General features: G+C 38.9%; 1 protein-coding gene across 1 annotated transcript in view; it reads left to right on the forward strand.

Moving 5' to 3' along the window:
• Positions 1–19,968, forward strand: part of IQCH (IQ motif containing H) — a 211,794-nt gene that overhangs the window by 5,289 nt on the left and 186,537 nt on the right. Inside the window, exons 2-4 of the mRNA XM_072738887.1 lie at positions 2,995–3,117; positions 4,557–4,651; positions 16,048–16,165. The gene's annotated coding sequence lies outside the window, so the exon portion shown is untranslated. The remainder of the gene's footprint in view (positions 1–2,994; positions 3,118–4,556; positions 4,652–16,047; positions 16,166–19,968) is intronic.

The following is a 19,968-nucleotide window of genomic DNA, read 5'->3' on the forward strand; positions in this document are numbered from 1 at the left end:
TTACAAGCTTTGTTTTTCCACTTTATTAATGAGTATGTGGTATCTTCTTAATATATCTTTGAAAACGCTTGCTTGACCAAACTCTGAAACCAATGTTTGTGCCACAAGGATACTGTAATCTTGCAGTCAAAATTAGCTTTGTAATTCATTTTGGAAATCATTATTTCAAAAATCCAACCATTTTATGCTAACACCAACCTTGGAAATATTGGAACTAATTGACAGCTTGATATCATCGCTTTCTTATCAACTCCTCCATCTGGTTTGCCAGGAGCATACAATGTAAAATGAAGGGGCAAGTGGGTAAGTGTGACGAGAATGAGGCAGCCAAACACTATCTGCAGAGATGAATAAAATGCAATTGATGTAACTGCTTTTGACAACACAGAATCCAGTTGCATAGCTAGACTTCTAAATTCTAGAGATTAATTAATTAATTAATTCTAGAGCAAACCTTCACTGCATTAAACCTTCAGGGGCTTCTTATTAAGCAGCCCTGTTCCCAAACTGTCAAAATAATAATCTTCCTCCAAGTAGGAAATATATGGAAAGCAATGCATCTGATGATCATAGAGATGATGGGGTACATGTAAAATTTCAATATGGTAAATTGGATCTATTTGAAGAAAGGACAGAGATTTAGAACTTAATCTTTTTTCCTACCGAAGTCTGGTGACACATTTCCTACAGTACTTGTCTCTATTGCAATTACTATACGAACAGATATGTGGTTATTGAGAGGGGAGAAGAAAATATCTGGCAAGAAAATAAGCAGCTCTTAGGGAAGATTAAAAGAGCAATTCAAATCAATAAACATTTACTAAGTGCCAGTTTTGTGCAAGAAGTTTCACTGGGCTTTACAATTCAGGAGAGGAGAATTAACATTTGTTCAGTGCCCTCCTATGGGGCTAGCTGGCCTTGTACAAAACACTTTCCATACTTGAAATTTTTTTCTTGCCACTATTCCAACAGGTAGCTTTTTACCCCCATTTGACAGAAGAACCAAAGGCTCTCAAGAACTAAGCGAATTTGTCAAGCTCGGTAAAGGAAGAAATAGGATTCTAGTTCATATCTGCCTGGTTCCAAAGCCTATGTTCATCCCTTTTCTCACATATTGCCTTATTTTTACTCAACAACTCTATAAAATAGAATAATTCTTTTTTTTTCTTGTTAAAGAAACCAGAGGAAACTTGATGGTGTGCATGGACAACTTGTGACCAGTGATAGAGCAAGGAATGATGTCCATTTGCCTTTTACTGGTCCGTTACTATCTACTAAACCTGTTGCATATTATCTCATGACTCTGGGAAGAAGTGTAGTTGTCCACAGCTGGCAGATAAAGAAAACAACCTGTCGGTTCCATGATAAATAACCCAGAACAATTTCACTCCCCCCAGCTATGGGGACCAGCATTAGTTACAGAATGGTACGTGAAGTTACAAATACTACAAATACTAGAGCTACAAGGAGGAAATTTAGTACATTCAAAGGAAGAACCCAGAAATGTGCACCTAGAAGTGGGGCTTGCCCTTGAACTGTCTCTTTGTACTTTCCAAATGCCTTTAGACAATAGATGGTAAATCAGCTTGCAGGAGTAATTTGGACAAAACAATTGAAAGAAGTACATCTTCATCCTTGGTGCCTACAAGCAAACAGTAGGTGTGTTCTGATTTCAATCTGTGAGCCCTGAAGGCTTTCCATGACAATTTGTGCAGAGTACAAATGACCAGATGTGTCTACCAGACTGTGATGCCCATCAGTGCAAAGATGCAAATTCAGATCTTTTGAATACTTGGCTCCATGGGAATATTCCAAAGTAATCGATAACACAGGCTGGACCAATGTGTATATCCAGTTATACTAACAGAGAAAAGGTAACTGTTTCAAAATGCCTGTAGCGACCCAGTCTGCAGATTGTTATTGGTGTGACTATTGCTGAAACAGGTGCTGGGTTCATAAATTTGCATAACAAAATGTTTTTCTTGTGGCAGCAGCCCATACAATAATTGGTGCCATCTGTATTTATCTATTGAAATTTGGTTTCTGATATGAATGCAGAGAATCTTGTGGTGTCTAATCTCATAGCACCCATTTTGTTGTGAGGGTGGTTGACGTTGGAGAGGCATTCATCATTTTTATTTTTTTGCATTCATCATTTCTAAGGAGAATACAGATTAAAGGAAAATGTCAAAGTGATCACATTGCTTTTTCTTCACCGATCATTTCCATTTCTGACTATGTAAAAACAGAATCAAGGCCACACACCTACAGAGCTGCTTCTTCAGAGCAGTCCATGGGGAAGATCCAGCCAGAATGGAAAACCAAAGGGCCCTGTCAACCTATTTACAATTCCCTTTTGAAAGGCTCTGCTTGCTTGCTTGCTTTCTCTCTTTCTTTGATAGAGAGAAGGGAGGGGTAGAGAGAAAGAAAGAGAAACTTCAGCAGACTCCATGCGGAGCACTGAGCCCTACGCAAGGCTTGATCTCACAACCCTGAGATAGATTATGACCTGAGCCAAAACCAAGAGTCGGACACTTAACCAGTTGAGCCACTCAGCTCCCCTGAAAGGCTCTGCTTTCACTAAAACCTCTCTTTGCTAGAACTTTTCTGTTTTCTTACCTCTTAACCAGTTAGTAGAAATCTGAGTTTGGCTCAAACTTCCTATCAGCTCAGACTTTTTATCAGCTAAGAAACAGACGTGATTTGAGTTGTAGTTTTATCTTGGATTTGTTTCTCATGGAGTGGGGGTAGGGGGGCTTAAGGAAAAATAGAAAATTGTATGAAAACTTAGTTTTTTAAAATCTGAAAGACGATAATGAGACGTTCCAATAAAGAATATCTGAGAACCGTGAAGACAGTCCTTTTCAATGAACATCATAAAATCTACCTGATGATCTCTAGCAATTCAAGCAAACTGCAAATCTTTAAAATAAATAACTTTCGGGTGAACTCGGTATGTATTCTCTCAATATTTTATATTTTTTATACCTCCAGGTCCATGAAGACCTTTATCAGTTAAAGGAGAAATTAACAAATTTCCCTCTTGAGGAAAAAGGAGAGGCTCTAAACATTCAGAACCTTGAAACTGCAATCAAAAGGACTGAAATGGGGCTAAGAGTAAGTAGAGCTTTAGATATTAAATAAAGTGCTGGAAGGAGACAAAGATTCCTCTAGTAGGAAAGGACTGTGGTTCTCACAAGACCTTGCATAATTCTGTAACATAGGTGGACTTAAGTTGGTCATCAGCTTGCTCATTCTGGTCTTTTTTATTAAAATCATGATTATTAACTGATTGGTTGGTTTGCATCTTGTCACATCCCACAAAGTATGTAAGCTGTTGGGAATGTAAGATTATGCAGTGACAACCCCTAACATGTGGTTTGATTTAAAAAATTAAGAATTCTTAAAATAACCATTCATCCAGAAATATGCCCAACAAAAAAGGATTCAAAGGAATACTCCAGAGAGTTTCTATCAGATTCACTGGGATTCTAAAGAATAAGAGTTTGTTTTTCCCTAAATAGCTTACATATCTTGAGACTAGTCATTTTTGTGATATTGTAATCCTGCAGGTAAAGCTAAAGAGATGTACCAATTTTGGAAGAGAGAAATAAATTACACGGGAACTTCATCATTAAGATGGGTTGAAGGGAAGAGGAGAATCCACTCTTCAGGATAATATTCACTTATAAAACAAGGATCTGGGGGTGCTGGATGGCTCAGTCAGCTAAATGTCTGACCCTTGATTTCTGCTCAGGTCACCATCTCAGGCTCTGTGCTCAATGGGGCATCTACTTGATATTCTTTCTCTCATCCCTCTGCCCCTCCTCCTTGGGCTCTTGCACTTTCTCCATCTCTCTCTCTCTCTCTCTCTCTCTCTCAAATAAACCTCTAAAAAAAAAAAAAGAAAGAAAAAAAGAAACAACAAGGATATATGATCACATGAGTCCAAATAAGGACCATCTCCATCTTCGAGACCTCTAACTGTCATTGCTCCTGCTCCAGCCTGAGACTTTCACTCTCCCACGTTATCAGCTCCACAGCCCAGCTCCTCAGGCTGTGGGAGATATGGTGTGTTCTGTTGCCTCATCAAACTGGCACACCATTGTCCTACATTACCTGACAGTGAGAGGGCTGCACCCAGCTGGAGTCTTGCAGTTGGCCACTTTAAATAATCTGTTACCTAAGGCCCAAATTCTTTCCCTGGATGCTTGCTTGAAATCCCTATAAATGAAAGACATTACTCCATGTCTGTCCTGCCTAGTAAGCTTACCTGGCTAAGCAATTTACTGACTGTTGTGCATAGTTTAATCTGTGAAAAGTGCTACAGGTCACTCGAGCTTTGCATCTCAATTGTTTATTATGCTTTTTGGGATAGTGAAAGTCATTTAGCCTCGAAATGCCCAACAATACCTTAGGCATGTAATAAACACATAGTATGTTGTGTCTTTTGGCTTAATTACACAATTCAAAGCATTACCCTAATGAAATAAAGTAAATTAGCTGAGTATCTTAAGTCCACTATAATAACCTAAACTTTAACTTTTCTGTAACAGATTCACATTGAGAAGTATTTAAATGTTGTAAACCATCGTGTGTTAACAACTCCTGTTAATGACGATAATTTATATTCTCCTCACACTTCCAGCTGGTAAGTAAAATAGCCATTTTGGGGTTGAAAACAAATACGATAAAAAAAAAATAACTTTTCCCATTCTGGTCAGGTGACCATAAAGTCAAAATCTCCTTGGCTTTGTTCATATCCATTCTACTAATTTCAGTAGTTTTGTATAAGAAGTTAATGGCAAAATTTGAACTTTAACGAAGTTTATTCAGGGTTACTCTTCTTGTCTTCTAATGCTTGACACCATGACAATTACTTCAGAGTCCTAGTTTTGGTGTTACTGCTTTTTGTTTGGGTTTTGTTTTGTTTTGTTTTTGTTTTTTAGTAAAAGGTATCCAAAATTCAACTCCTCTAAAGGAAATATTTTAATGCAAATCCATTTTTACTCTATGAAGCTTACATGGAAATTTCTTTACAGTTTTTAGCACATCACATGTGCTTTATTGTAGAGCACATTTTTTTTAAATTTTGGTATCCAGGATGAACAAAACAAAAATAATAAAACTTGCTTGAAATATTCACAATGTAATATATCCTAAGAGTTGATTTATTAAAATTAGACTTGAGTGAGAAAGAAATTGCCTGCCTCACTTTGGACCCTCTTACAGGTAGGCCTCCTGAATTTGAGTGTATGTAAAGTAAGGTTTTGTGCTAAGCTTAAAAAACCTGTGGCCCTACTTGCATTGTATATATATACCAAGCATAAGTAAGTAGTATCAGAGTGTAAGGTCAAGTTTCAGAAATAGTGCACAAGGAAACACAGCAATCTATAGACATAACCAGGATCCAGCATTCTGTAGTGAGGAGCAGAGCCTTGGGGGGTATCTGTCTCCCTTGCCCCCACATGAAGGAACGCCACAGGCATCCATCATCCCTTGTAGAGGCAACCCTTCCCTCAGTTGTCTAGTTTTTTCATTTAAGTCTTTGATTTTTACATTTGAGAATTTTAAAAATGACCTGAAAACAGGTTAATAATCATAATCTTTTAAAAAACAAGGAATCTGTAAGGAAAATAATAAAAAAGGGATTCTTGGAGAAGAAAATATTGGAGGTCAGTTTGCCAACTTATACTGATGGACTCAGTTTGAAATCAAGGGAAGCCTATAGGCAAAGTGTGAAGCCTTTGTAGACCGCAGCGGACAGATCTGCAGTAGGGTGTGGCCAAAGACTGAGCATTAAAGCAGCAAGTAGGAAAGCCTCAGAATGGGGGGGTTGGGGAAAGCAAACAGGAAAAAAGATGTCTATCTCCAGCTCTGATGAAGTTCTCTTGTCCTATCTCTAGCTTTCTCTTTATTCTTCTATCCTGACAAAGAATAGAGGGTCTGGGCCATCCATTTGCAAATTAGGATGGCTGGAGAAGAGCAAACTCTGAAGCAATTACAGACACAGAGAACCAAGCAGAAAGGTTCTGGAAGAGGTCTTTCTTGTACAATTCTTATCCCTTGTTGAGGAGTGTCCTTGCCCACTTAGGACGTGGAAGAGTAAAGGAAGACTTCATCATCAGTTGGGGCATGGAGCTGGCTCCCAGAGCAGTCCTTGGATCCTTTCTCTCCTATTCAATAGAATAATAATTGCTGGCCCTCTTGGCAGGAAGATGGGAGCCTGGCAAGTCTGCACGAGCCTCACACGCCTGGGGGACTGTCTCCATCAGAGCTGTGGATGTGTAGTGCTAACGTTGCATGAATTTGAAAATGACATGATAGGAGCCAGGTTGAAAACTGGAGAGAAGTCTAAACTGGGTCTTTATTTTTTTTTTAAGATTTTATTTACTTATTTATTTGTTTATTTGTTTGTTTATTTATTTATTTTTAATGACAGAGAGAGAGAGGCAGAGGCACAGGCAGAGGGAGAAGCAGGCTCCATGCAGGGACCCCGATGCAGGACTTGATCCCAGGACACCAGGATCACACCCTGAGCCAAAAGCAGACATTCAACCATTGAGCTGCTACAGTACCCCTAACTGAGCCTTTAAAGCAAGCAGGCCTGAGGTCCTGTGAGTCCAAGTGTGAGTCACAGGGAGTGGCTCAGGGAAGAAGAGAAGCAGTCGATGGAAATGGAAAACAGGAGACCCAGGACCTCGGGAACCGTTGCCTGTGACTGGTATATTCCTGGGTGGTTAGTCACACGGGACTCTGCACTTGCAGGGGTATCCCAAGAGATTGGTCATGAATGGACTTGCCTTCGGAGTCTGTGTCCCATGGGGAGTTTTCTATGCAAAGCTGTTTACAGAGCCCAGAATTCTTTTAGGTTCTTTTGCCTGGGGGCAGCAGGACTGGCCAATTCATTGCATTTTTCTTCTGAGGTTCCATGACAGTCTTTCTAATACTCAAGTAAGAAGGTGGTTTTTCTTTATTGATGGCATGACCCACTAACAGACAAGTTGCTTATCTCAACACTGATCAGGAGGCCAAAGGAGACCTAGCTTATCAAAATTTTGAGTTGGAACAAGCTGGACCTGGACTTTTATCCCACATGGCCTTTAGTTTGAAAATTGGGACATGGATCCATAATATGTATTTATTTATAAATTATATATTTAATCTAGGGAATGAATACATTATAAAACATACCAACAAAGAAACATTTAAATAACGAGACCAAGATTAAACAGCTTAAAAATCTTTCTTTGCTAAATCACAAAGCTTTCTTTTGCTAAAAAACGGTTATCATAATATTTATTATATAATATCATAATATCATATATTAATCATAATATCATAATCATAATATTCTGGCTGCTTTATCTTGTTAATGATGATGACTTTATACTGGCTGTGGCCAATAACCCAAAATACACTCTACACTTAGTGGAGATTCAGCATAGATGCTGATTGAATGGAAGTCCAATTAGTCTACTGGATAATTTTCAATTTTGCAGTTGGGGGTGGAAATTTGGTGGACTCTTCATAAGTTTGATGGGTTTATCATCATTTTTTGGTCCCTAGTGTGGCTAAAGAAAAGCTCATGATATGAGTAGGTGTCCATTCTGGCATTTTCTTATTTTTCCCTGATGCCCATTTTCATCATCTTCAAAATTCAGCGTGTGTGTGTGGTTTTTATTTTGTTTTTGTGGGAATCTTTTTAAGACAACTGTCTATTGTCTCAGGCTTGAGTGAAAACTAAATGATAGAATCCATAAACCCACTCAACTGAGTGGGTTTTTTTTTTTTTTTTGTACAATGCTATAAAAAAAAAAAAAAAAAAACATGTACTAGTAAAGACCCCACTGTTCATGCTTTTGTGGTTTGGAGTCTCCACTCCCAGGAGGCCTCCAGAACCTCAGGTGACATGACCCCATGAGAAATCCAGGGACAAGCTGAATATTAAATAGTAGCCCAGAGAATTTCTTAATTTCTTATTTGACATATTTCTTAGTTGGTATAAATAGAAGTTCTTATGGTCTTATATTATACAACCAATGGCATTATCTTATGGAGATGTGGGCATCCTATTTGAGAGACCATGGGTTCTAGAATGATAGTTCTTAAACTTTGGTTTGCAATCCTCTTTCATTGCCTTGCAGGTGGTCCTGGAATTTGCATTTTAACAGTCTTGCTATTCCTTTTTTTTTAAAATAATAAATTTATTTTTTATTGGTGTTCAATTTGCCAACATACAGAATAACACCCAGTGCTCATCCCGTCAAGTGCCCCCCCTCAGTGCCCATCACCCATTCACCCCCACCCCCCGCCCTCCTCCCCTTCCAGCACCCCTAGTTTGTTTCCCAGAGTTAGGAGTCTTTATGTTCTGCCTCCCTTTCTGATATTTCCTACTCATTTCTTCTCCCTTCCCTTCTATTCCCTTTCACTATTATTTATATTCCCCAAATGAATGAGAACATATAATGTTTGTCCTTATCCAATTGACTTATTTCACTCAGCATAATACCCTCCAGTTCCATCCACGTTGAAGCAAATGGTGGGTATTTGTCGTTTCTAATGGCTGAGGAATATTCCATTGTATACATAAACCACATCTTCTTTATCCATTCATCTTTCGATGGACACCAAGGCTCCTTCCACAGTTTGGCTATTGTGGACATTGCTGCTATAAACATTGGAGTTCAGGTGTCCCGGCATTTCATTGCATCTGTATCTTTGGGGTAAATCCCCAACAGTGCAATTGCTGAGTCGTAGGACAGGTCTATTTTTAACTCAAAGCTGTGGTCATCAAGACAGTGTGGTACTGGCACAAAAACAGACACATAGATCAATGGAACAGAATAGAGAATCCAGAAGTGGACCCTCAACTTTATGGTCAACTAATATTCGATAAAGGAGGAAAGACTATCCATTAGAAGAAAGACAGTCTCTTCAATAAATGGTGCTGGGAACATTGGACAGCCACATGCAGAAGAATGAAACTAGACCACTCTCTTTCACCATACACAAAGATAAACTCAAAATGGATGAAAGATCTAAATGTGAGACAAGATTCCATCAAAATCCTAGAGGAGAACACAGGCAACACCCTTTTTGAACTCGGCCACAGTAACTCCTTGCAAGATACATCCACAAAGGCAAAAGAAACAAAAGCAAAAATGAACTATTGGGACTTCATCAAGATAAGAAGCTTTTGCACAGCAAAGGATACAGTCAACAAAACTAAAAGACAACCTACAGAATGGGAGAAGATATTTGCAAATGACCTATCAGATAAAGGGCTAGTTTCCAAGATCTATAAAGAACTTATTAAACTCAACACCAAAGAAACAAACAATCCAATCATGAAATAGGCAAAAGACATGAACAGAAATCTCACAGAGGAAGACATAGACATGGCCAACACGCACATGAGAAAATGCTCTGCATCACTTGCCATTAGGGAAATACAAATCAAAACCACAATGAGATACCACCTCACACCAGTGAGAATGGGGAAAATCAACAAGGCAGGAAACCACAAATGTTGGAGAGGATGTGGAGAAAAGGGAACACTCTTACACTGTTGGTGGGAATGTGAAATGGTGCAGCCACTCTGGAAAACTGTATGGAGGTTCCTCAAACAGTCTTGCTATTCCTAATGCAGATAATTTGTGCTTGGAATCCCTGGAACGAGTAAGACTCCCTGGAATCAGTATTCTTTTGGCCACATAGACAGCCTGCCTCTATATGATCAAGAGCCTAGTCCTGGAAATTCAGCTATCCCATTGCTATGAAGGGTTGGAGTAAGCCTCTTGTGCTAGGAACAAGCCAGTAGTGGGACCTGGCAGTCAGGCTGGTAGGACTGCCACTGTTTGGTTAAACTGTGAATGTGCTAGAGTGTCAGAGGAGCAACTCCCTCTGAGAGGGGTGCCATACAATTAGGACTGTGGATCCCTGTTGCTCCTTTGACAGAAGCACAGTTGCTATGAGTAACTGAGAATCAACACTGTTCAGATATATGGGGCTTCTTTCCATCTGTGGAAACCCAGGAAATCAGGAGAGTTCATTCCAAATGACCACTGTCCCTGGATAGACCTTTAAGGATAGACCTTAAAAATAATTTAGAACAGGAGCACCTGGGTGGCTTAGTGGTTGAGCATCTGCCTTTGATTCAGGGCATGATCCCGGCGACCTGGGATTGAGTCTCACACTGGGCTCCCCAGAGGGAGTCTGCTTCTCCCTCTGCCTATGTCTCTCCCTTTCTGTCTCTCTCTCTCTCTCTCTCTCATGAATAAATAAAATACTTAAAAAATAATAATAATTTACAACAGACCAGATACAATATTCATCATCTTCATTTTTATCATTATTGTGAATTTCATCATTGTCGCCAATATCTCCATAATACCTAACAGTTATACAAAGGACTTTATTTTACCCTATGAGGCAGATACTTATCCTTTACTTTTAAAGATGTGCATATTGAGGAACACAGCAGGCCCAGTTTGTGAGGGTCATGAGTAATGAGGCCCAGACTCAAGTATGGTCACCTGTCTGTGGTTGAACACTCCCACACCATTTCAGGCTGCCTGAAAACCAAGAAGCAGCATTTTCACAAAAGATGGTTTTCTTTTCAACAAGAAAGGAAAACCTGGTCATTTTGTCCAGTAGAAACAAAAAATAGCGACACAAAGTGCTAACAATGGATTTCAGCAAATACAAGATTTTCCCAGCAGACGTGCAGAAGACAGTGATGAGGACATTATCAGAAGTGGCATATTTTCTCCAAAGAGCTCAACAAGCCTTTGTATTGTTTTCAAAATATGTACCACTATGATCCCCATTTTGTCAGTGATTCTCCTATGTCAACGTGTGGTTCTTCCTCTCACACGATTGGCTTTCATGGATTTTATTGCTTGTAATATCTGTTCGCACTGCTCATAACGACCACACTTTGCTTATTGACACTGGGAGGGTGACTACCATCTGTACCAACACGATCAGAACCACACCAAAATCTCCATTTTATATTATGTTGTGCCAGCGTTTGCGAAGGGGAAATAGCAAATAGATAATAGTGAGCATCAGTGAGAGGGAACGAAGGCATTTGTGTTGCAAGGTGAGTGTGTATCAGAAGGTGTATTTTCCTCATTTGATGAAGCATTGTGGGTTGTTACATGGAAGTACACAAATCCCACTTATGTAGACTATGACTACATCCTAATCACAGAGAGAGGTGAAGCACAGGGAACAAGAAAGGAACACTGGTGATTTGCGTGAAGGGTATGTGGATGCGAACTGTTCTTTCCACTTCTCAGTGGGTGTGAAATGTTTTTAAACAAAAAAAGGAATTTTTTTAATAGAAAGCAGCATAAAATGAAAAACTAACAAACTGGGGGGATCCCTGGGTGGCGCAGCGGTTTGACGCCTGCCTTTGGCCCAGGGCGCGATCCTGGAGATCCGGGATCGAATCCCACATCAGGCTCCCGGTGCATGGAGCCTGCTTCTCCCTCCACCTGTGTCTCTGCCTCTCTCTCTCTCTCTCTGTGACTATCGAAAGAAAGGAAGGAAGGAAGGAAGGAAGGAAGGAAGGAGAAAGGAAGGAAGGAGAAAGGAAGAAAGGAAGAAAGAAAGAAAGAAAGAAAGAAAGAAAGAAAGAAAGAAAGAAAGAAAGAAAGGAAAGAAAGAAAGGAAAGAAAGAAAGAAAGAAAGAAAGAAAGAAAGAAAGAAAGAAAGAAAGAAAGAAAGAAAGAAAAAAAGAAAAACTAACAAACTGGGAAAACATTTGCAATAGATATAACACAAAGATTGCCAATATTCATAGAGAGCTCATGCCAATAAAAAAAAACCCAACTTGACACAGAAGGACATTGACACACTAGTCACAGAGATAGAAATGCAGATAACTGTATAAAGGTGAAAAATGTATAATCTCACTGCGAAACCAGAGAAATGCCAACTAAACAATGTATTACTATTTTTTCTTACAAATTAGGACAACAGATGATTTAAACCATCCTTACTCAGAGCTGATAAGTGGCAGTAGGATGGGAATATTTTGATTCTATCACTAAAGGGTTAAGTTGGCCCAAAGCCCCTAAAGGCAATTTCTCAATGGGTGTGAGAGCTTTTCAAAATTGTCATTTTTTAATTTAGTAGTTGTACTTCTAGGAACTTCTCCTAGGAAATAAGACACGGGGACCTCTGTATAACTTTGTTTACTTTGGTGTTCTATTTTATAGCAATAAACGTGGAAATGCCTTCAAGGTTAACAGTAAAAGCATGATGATTCAATCTATAGCTCATCTTATGTGTCCATTACATACCTATTAAAACTGATACTGTCCGAGGGGCACTTGGGTGGCTCAATCAGTTCAGCATCTGCCTTCAGCTCAGGTCATGATCCCAGGCTCCTGAGCTCAAGCCCTGCATTGGGCTCTCTGCTCAGTGGGGAGTCTGCTTCTCCCTCTGTCAAATAAAAATTTTTTAAAAAGTTTAAAGCTGATACTGTCCAAGAAATTTTAATGATGTGGAAAGTCCTCACAGTATATGTTGACAGGGGAGAAAGCAGAACGCAAAATTGTATCTCAGTTCAAACTCACTTCTAAATACATAATGCACAGAATTAAAAAGATTCATAAGAAATACATGAAGAGAGTTTCACTTCTAGGAAGATGGTGTAGACATACTTGCCCCTATTCCTTCTGATAAGTACAGCTAAAAAGCCTGGACATTAGATATAAAACATATGAAGGCTTGAAAAGAAGGCAGGCCAGTTAGGGGCCCTAGGACCCAAGGAAGGACATATGTTCGTGAAGCTCCTGAATTTTCTTTTTGTTTTGTGTATCCTGTTATCCTGTGTTCCTTCTCTCTGAAGAGCTTCTTGTATCATTTCTTGCAAGACAGGTCTCTGGCGAAGAATTCCCTTAGTTTTTGTTTATCTGAGTTTTTATTTCCCCTTTGTCTTTGAAGCATAATCTCTCTGGATATAGAATTCCAGGTTAGTGGGTTTTTTCTTTCCGTACTTCAATTAGTCCACTCAACTCTCTCCTTGCTTGCATAGCTATGATGTCTGATATAATTTAGGTCTCTCTTCTGTAGGTAAGTTGGGGTTTTTCTTTGCCTTCTTTCAAGATTTTGTTTTAGTTTTTCATAGTTTGGATAGGATATGCCCTAGGTGTAATTTTTAAGGATCTATCCCAGCTTGGTATTCTCTGAGCTCCCTAGATCTGTGATGTAGTATCTGTCATTAATTTTGGAGAATTCTCAGCCATTATTACTCAAATATGTCTTCTGCTCCTTTCTTTTTTTTTCTGATGTTCTCAGTATGTATCTGTTACACCTTTTATAATTGTCCCACAGTTCCTGGACATTCTGGTCTGTTTTGTGCATTCCTTTTTCTCTTTGCATTTCAGTTTAGGAGTTTCTATTGACATTTCTTCAAGTTCACAGATTCTTTTCTTGGCTGTACCCAGTCGATTAATAAACCCATGAAAAGCATTCTTCATTTCTCTTAGTGTTTTTGATCTCTAGCATTTCCTTTATATTCTTTCAATTTCAATATCTCTGCTTATGTATCTGCTCTTGCATGACATCTACGTTTTTTCCATTAGAGCCCTAGCCTATTTATCAGAGTGATTTTAAATTCCTTGTCTGGTAACTCCACAATCTTCTGTTTTATCTGATTCTGATGCTTGCTCTGTCTCTTTAGACTTTATTTTTTCTTGACTTTTAGCATTCCTTGTCCCTTCTTTTGAAAGCTGGACATGATGTATTGGGTAATAGGAAATGAGATGAGCAGGCCTTGAGTAGGAGGTAAGTAGGCCTTTACCTGGCTAGGAGTTGTACTGTGTTTACTGAGTTTACTGTAGGTGTCCGACAATTCAATTTCCTCAGCTGTCTTTGCTTTTGTCTCTCCTGTGGTCTTTGGGTTTCCCTAGAAACTCTTTCCTATATAGATCCTAGCCTTGAAGTCCTATCATCTGTGATCTTCTGTTATACAGATGCCTGTAGATGTAAGGTGTTGGAGGGACACATTCAATACTCCTTGATCTGGCCTCCCATCTTTAACTAGGTCTGTTCCTCCAGACTGTTACCTTCACAAGTCTTTCTTGATATCCCCCTCAGAGGTGAGGCAGGAAGAACGGAGGGGACTGGAGTTAGCTAGTTGCCCTTTCTCAGGCCAGATAATAATTTTCCTTGAGAGCTGGCCTTTAATACAGAGAACAGAACAAGGGACAGAACTCTCTGGGAGTAGTTTGAAATGATTTATTTTCACTCCCCACTGCTAAAAGCAGGAAGTGATTTTTCTCAGATTTAATGGTAAGAACATGGTGGGGTTCCTGGAGGTAAAACTTAGGCAAGTCTGCCCCCCCCCCCCAAGCCTGGGACCCTCAGAGTTGTTTGGTGGTTTTTTTTTTTTTTTTAAGATTGTATTTATTCATTTATTTGAGAGAAAGAACACAAGCGTGGATGAGCGGCAGAGGGAGAGGGAGAAGTAGACTCCCCACCGAGTGGGGAACCCGATGCAGGATTTGATCCCAAGACCCAGGGATCATGACCTGAACTGAAGGCAGACTTAACCAACTGCGCCACCCAGGCACCCCCAGCCCCTCAGAGGTTTGTTTGTTTTTTTACCCCCTCAGGGTTTTTAATGCTCAAGCTAATGCACGCTGAGCCTCTGGCAATTTGTTAAGTAAAGTTAAACTGTTCTTGCCAATACTAGTTCCAGCAAGAGGCTTCCACTCTGTAACTTTATCCAGGTCTGTCCATGTGTCTTTGTTTCTCTCCAGTTTTCAGGGCAGTAGTTTTCCCTGTGATCCCAATTCTCTGATAGATCAAAGAAGAATTGCTTTTCAGTTTGTTCAGCTTTTTCTTATCACCCCCATCCTCACAATAACTTCATGTTGAAATGAAGCCAGGAGTCTACAAACTGCCTTTTTTTTTTTTTTTTTTAAGATTTTATTTATTTAGGGACACCTTGGTGGCTCCGCAGTTCAGCATCTGTCTTTGGCTAAGGGCAGGATCCTAGTGTCCAGGGATCGAGTCCCACATTGGGCTTCCTGCATGGAGCCTGCTTCTCCCTCTGCCTGTATCTCTGCCCGTGTGTGTGTGTGTGTGTGTGTGTGTGTGTGTGTGTGTGTGATGAATAAAAGATTTTTGAAAGATTTAAAATTTTTTAAATTTTAGATTAAAATTTTAAGATTTAAGATTTTTTAAATCTTTTTTAAAAAAAGATTTTATTTATTCATGAGAGACATGGAGAGAGAGGTAGAGACATAGGCAGAGGGAGAAGGAGGCTCTCTGCAGGGAGCCTGATACGAGACTCCATCCCAAGACTCTGGGATCAGGACCTGAGCCAAAGGCTGACGCTCAACCACTGAGCCACCCAGGCATCCCCACAAATTTTTCTTAATGATGATTTTACAAACATGGACATCACAGTAGAGTCAAGAGATTGAATTTAACTGATCTTAATTATGTTGACCATTTTAAGGTCTGCTTTCAAATGAAAAGTTTTAAGACACACATTACACAGTTGTTCTTACAACTTTGTTTTTACACTGCATTCCCATGGAGCTGCCCACTGCTTAATAAGGAGGACCTTTCACCACCTTTGATCCCCAAGTCTTTGCAACTATATAAAATAGCAGAAATTTAAAGAATATAAGTGCTAACTGCTTAGGGACCAGCATGTTGAATATATTTAGCATCGGCCATTCAGTAATTTAGTTTTACAAAACAAAATACAGCATGCTGGATTTTTCTCTACCAAGAAATGTTTTATAGTATAGTAATTATGTCAGTCATGGGTCATACAACCTCAGCCAGAGATAGAGCTTTTCACTCATGTTATAGTGGTCATCATCAGACTCAGAAGTTACTCTGCTTAATAAAACAAGTGTGGTTCTATAGCGGTAAAAATGCTAAAGTTGACCTAGTTTATTGTAATTACCATTAGGATATTTCCTGTAAAATCTAACTTAACTAGGAAGCAAATTACAATTTGTGGTTGTTAAATTCAATTTTAAATTTTCTTTTTCTTTTTTTTAAACTTAGGTTGCTTCCAGCTGTAATTGATCAGAAATCATTTGTTTTCCCTCTAGAATCTGAGGGTAAACTTTGGCAAACCCAAAGACAGCATGGTACATTTCCACATGCCTTTCCAAAAATAAAGGTAGGAATAGAGAAATCCATAGAGACAGAAAGGGGATTAGTGGTTGGGGAGGCTGAGGAGGGACATGTGATGGGTATATCAAGTGTCTTTTTGGATGATGAAACATTCTGGAATTTGATAGTGGTGATGGTTGCTCCACTCTGTGGATCTACTAAACACCATTGAATTGTACACTTCAGAAGGGTAATTTTAAGGTATATGAAATATGTCTCAATAAAGCTGTTAGGGAAAAAATAAAACCTTTTCAGAGTAAAGGCAGGAAATTTACTTTGTGTTCTAAATGAGAAAACATGCCACTGGTGTTTCAGATATGTTCGTGGCACAGTCAGTTTCTATCACAAAAGTGCTTTCTTCAGAACGCAAAATATATCAAAACACAGTGCCTTCAAATTTTTTAACTAGCAATAATTGCGCCTCAGATAAGCCAATGGCTACCATGCTGCCATTGTGCAAAGCTAGAAGTTTTGAACAGGGCCCTTGGAAGGCAAGTTTCCAGGTGGCAAGGGATAGAGCCCAAGAGGTTACTGATTTTACCTGCTGGAGGCTCTTGCAATTGGATTCCTGTTTCTTCCCCAACTCCCCAAAAGTGGCAACAGCTCACCTCCTGTCAGTGCTTTAGGAACACTAACTAGATTAACCTTCAGAAAGATCCTAGAGGGACGTGCTATTATTGTCTTCATTTCATTGATGGAGAAGCCAAGATTCAGAAATATTAAAGAAATTGCCCAAGATGACACAGCTAGTAAGTGTCAGAGCCAGGATTGTGTGCCCAGAAATACAGCAATAACCACTGTGGTACCCCCGCTTTAAATAATAGCTTCGTTGAGGTATTATTAATATACCATAAAATTTACCCTTTTAAGTGTACATTCAGTGGTTCTTAGTATATTCACCAAACTTTGCAGCCATTCCATGGTACCCTTTTTTACATCGGTGTTACCCATATTTTTCCTCTATCACACTTGACAAAATTTGTAACTAGATTTTTTTAAATGTCTATTTTCCCACTAGAATATAAGCTTAATGAGGGCAGGAGCCATGTCAGTTTGTTTGTTACTATACATTGCCAGGGAATTCTCAATAAATGTTTGTTGAATGAAAAAATGAAACCATAGAGACCTCTTAGGGTGTGCTCACCCCCATGTAGAATCAGTCCAGGTTCCACTACGTTCCCAAAGCAGCCCGCTTCTACCTTCATCACTGTACTTCTTACATCGAGTTGTTCAGCGGAGTATTTACTATGTGCCAGGAACTGTCAGAGACACACTGTGATAGACGATGCCAGGTCCCTGCTCTCAGAGCTTGTGTTCTAGTTGGTGGAGATAGATCGTTGATAAGAAGACACCAGATAATAATAAAGGCTATCCTGTTAACACAGAATGCCTTGATAAAGGGAGTTTGAATTTCTTATCTCCTTACTATTAACTCTCTGCCTCTGTTAAATTTTTTTTTTTCTTAAGAATCTCAGGAGGATCACTGTTGGTCCACAAGTAGAAGATTAGAGCTCTTTGGTTTATAAGGCCAATGAAACAAACTACCTGAAATTAGGACTATTTAGAATATATGGCTGCTATTATTATTCCAGGAAAAAAAAAAACTATCAGCAGAAATTTATTTTCCCGAAAGAGTTTTGAATCCTGGCAAATGATCACAAAGATAAGAAATCTTATGTGCTGAATATAACCCTGGAGTTCTTTTAAATACTGTTAGCATGGGTGAGCTTCATTTAAAAGGGGCACGAACTGTTTCCTACCCAGACTTTACCTCCCGGGCCTAGATCCCTATTGTTGTTTTATTTCTAATATCAGTGACATCTGCTTAAAAATGCATAACCACTGACACACAAGACAGCCCTAATTTTGCATTGTAAACTCAATGACAAACAGTGCTGTTTTGCCAGCTGTTCCTGCAAGCCTACTACACCAACTTAAAAGCTTGTATTATTAAGTAGCAGTGAAATCCAACTGGGATATTGCCACCTTTAATTGCCTACTGCCAACCTGTTCAACTAGGTAAACCCCAGTTGTTTCTTTAAGCTCTCTTTCTCAAAAGTAGATAACTATCTTTGGAATTCTACTTCATGCCAAAAACTTACACAACAATTAGGAGTTGCGCGATTATAATTCCAAGTCATGATTAAGAATTGTTTCTTTGGACAGCTATATGCAAAAGAGTGAAACTGGACCATTTTCTCACACCATACACAAAAATAAACTGAAAATGGATTAATGACCTAAATGTGAGACCTGAAACCATATAACTCCTAGAAGGAAATAGGCAGTAATCTCTTTGACTTTGGCCTTAGCAACATTTTCTTAGATGTGTCTCCTTAGGCAAGGGAAACAAAAGCAAAAACAAGCTATTTGGATTACACCAAAATAAAAAACTTTTGTACAGCAAAGGAAACCATCAAACAAAACACCAAGACAACCTACTAAATGAGAAAATATATTTGCAAATGATAAAGGGTTAATATCCAAAATATATAAAAAAAAACTTATACAATGAAACACTAAAAAAATAATAATGGGCATTACATAAAAACTAAAAATGGGCAGAGCACCCGAATGGACATTTTCCTAAGGAAAACATACAGACACCCAACAGGCACATGAAAAAAATGATCAATACCACTCATCATCAGGGAAATGCAAATCAAAACCACAATGAGATATGACCTCACACCTGTCAAAATGGAGAGAATCATAAAGCTAAGAACCAAGTGTTGTGAGGATGTGGAGGAAAGGGGAACCCTGGTGTACTGTCGGTGGGAATGTAAATTGGTACAGCCATTGCTGAGAGCTCTATGGAGGTTCCTCAAAAAGTTAAAAATAGAAATACCATATGATCTAGTGATTCCACTATTGGGTATTTACCCAAAGAAAATGAAAACACTCATTCAAAAAGATACATGAATCCCTATGTCTATTGCAGTATTATTTACAATAGACAAGATATGGAAGCAGCCCAAGTGTCCATCCACAGATGAATGATAAAGAAGAGGTGGTGTGTGCCCCCCCCACACACACAGTGGAATATTACTCAATCCTAAAAAAGAATGAGATGTTACCATCTGTGACAACATGGATGGACCTCGAGGGTGTTATGCCGAGTGAAATAATTCAAACAGAGAAAGGCAGATACTATATGATCTCCTATGATTTCACTTCCATATGGAATCTAAAAAACCAAGTAAACAAACAAATACCAGACTCTTAAATACAGAGAATAAACTGGTGGTTGCCTCAGGGGAGGTAGATAGAGGATGGGCAAAATAGATAAAGGGGATTAAGTTGTACAAACTTGCAGTTATAAAAAGTAAGTCAGTCACAAAGATGAAAAGTACAGCATAGGGAATATAGTCAATAATGTTGTAAAAAAAAGAGAATTGTTTATTAATCTTCTTTTACATTTGAAAAAGCCATATTGTGATGACTTTTCTTTACAGTGTGTCTTTGTTCCACATCAACTACCATCTCAACCTCTCTTTGTGGTACCTTAGATTATAGGCACACATGTACTCGTACAGATAAAGAAACGATTTGAAGTAAAAACAATGAAGGAGGAAGTGGAGGAAAGAAAAGAAGAAGAAAAAGTTCACAGGCTAAGAGAGTATTTGATTTTCTTGTTGTATCTGGCAAGCTAATTCTATACTGTTCAGATCAAGGAGCTACTTACAAGCATGACACAGTTGGTTATGTTTGTGGGGCAGGAAAGATAAACCCATCTCATTGCTCGAGATTATTCCCTATATTAATTCCATAAAATGGATGCCTTAGCAGTCAAACAAACCTAAAAAATTG

This window comes from Vulpes vulpes, chromosome 15, assembly GCF_048418805.1.
Source record: "Vulpes vulpes isolate BD-2025 chromosome 15, VulVul3, whole genome shotgun sequence".
NCBI classification, from domain to species: domain Eukaryota; kingdom Metazoa; phylum Chordata; class Mammalia; order Carnivora; family Canidae; genus Vulpes; species Vulpes vulpes.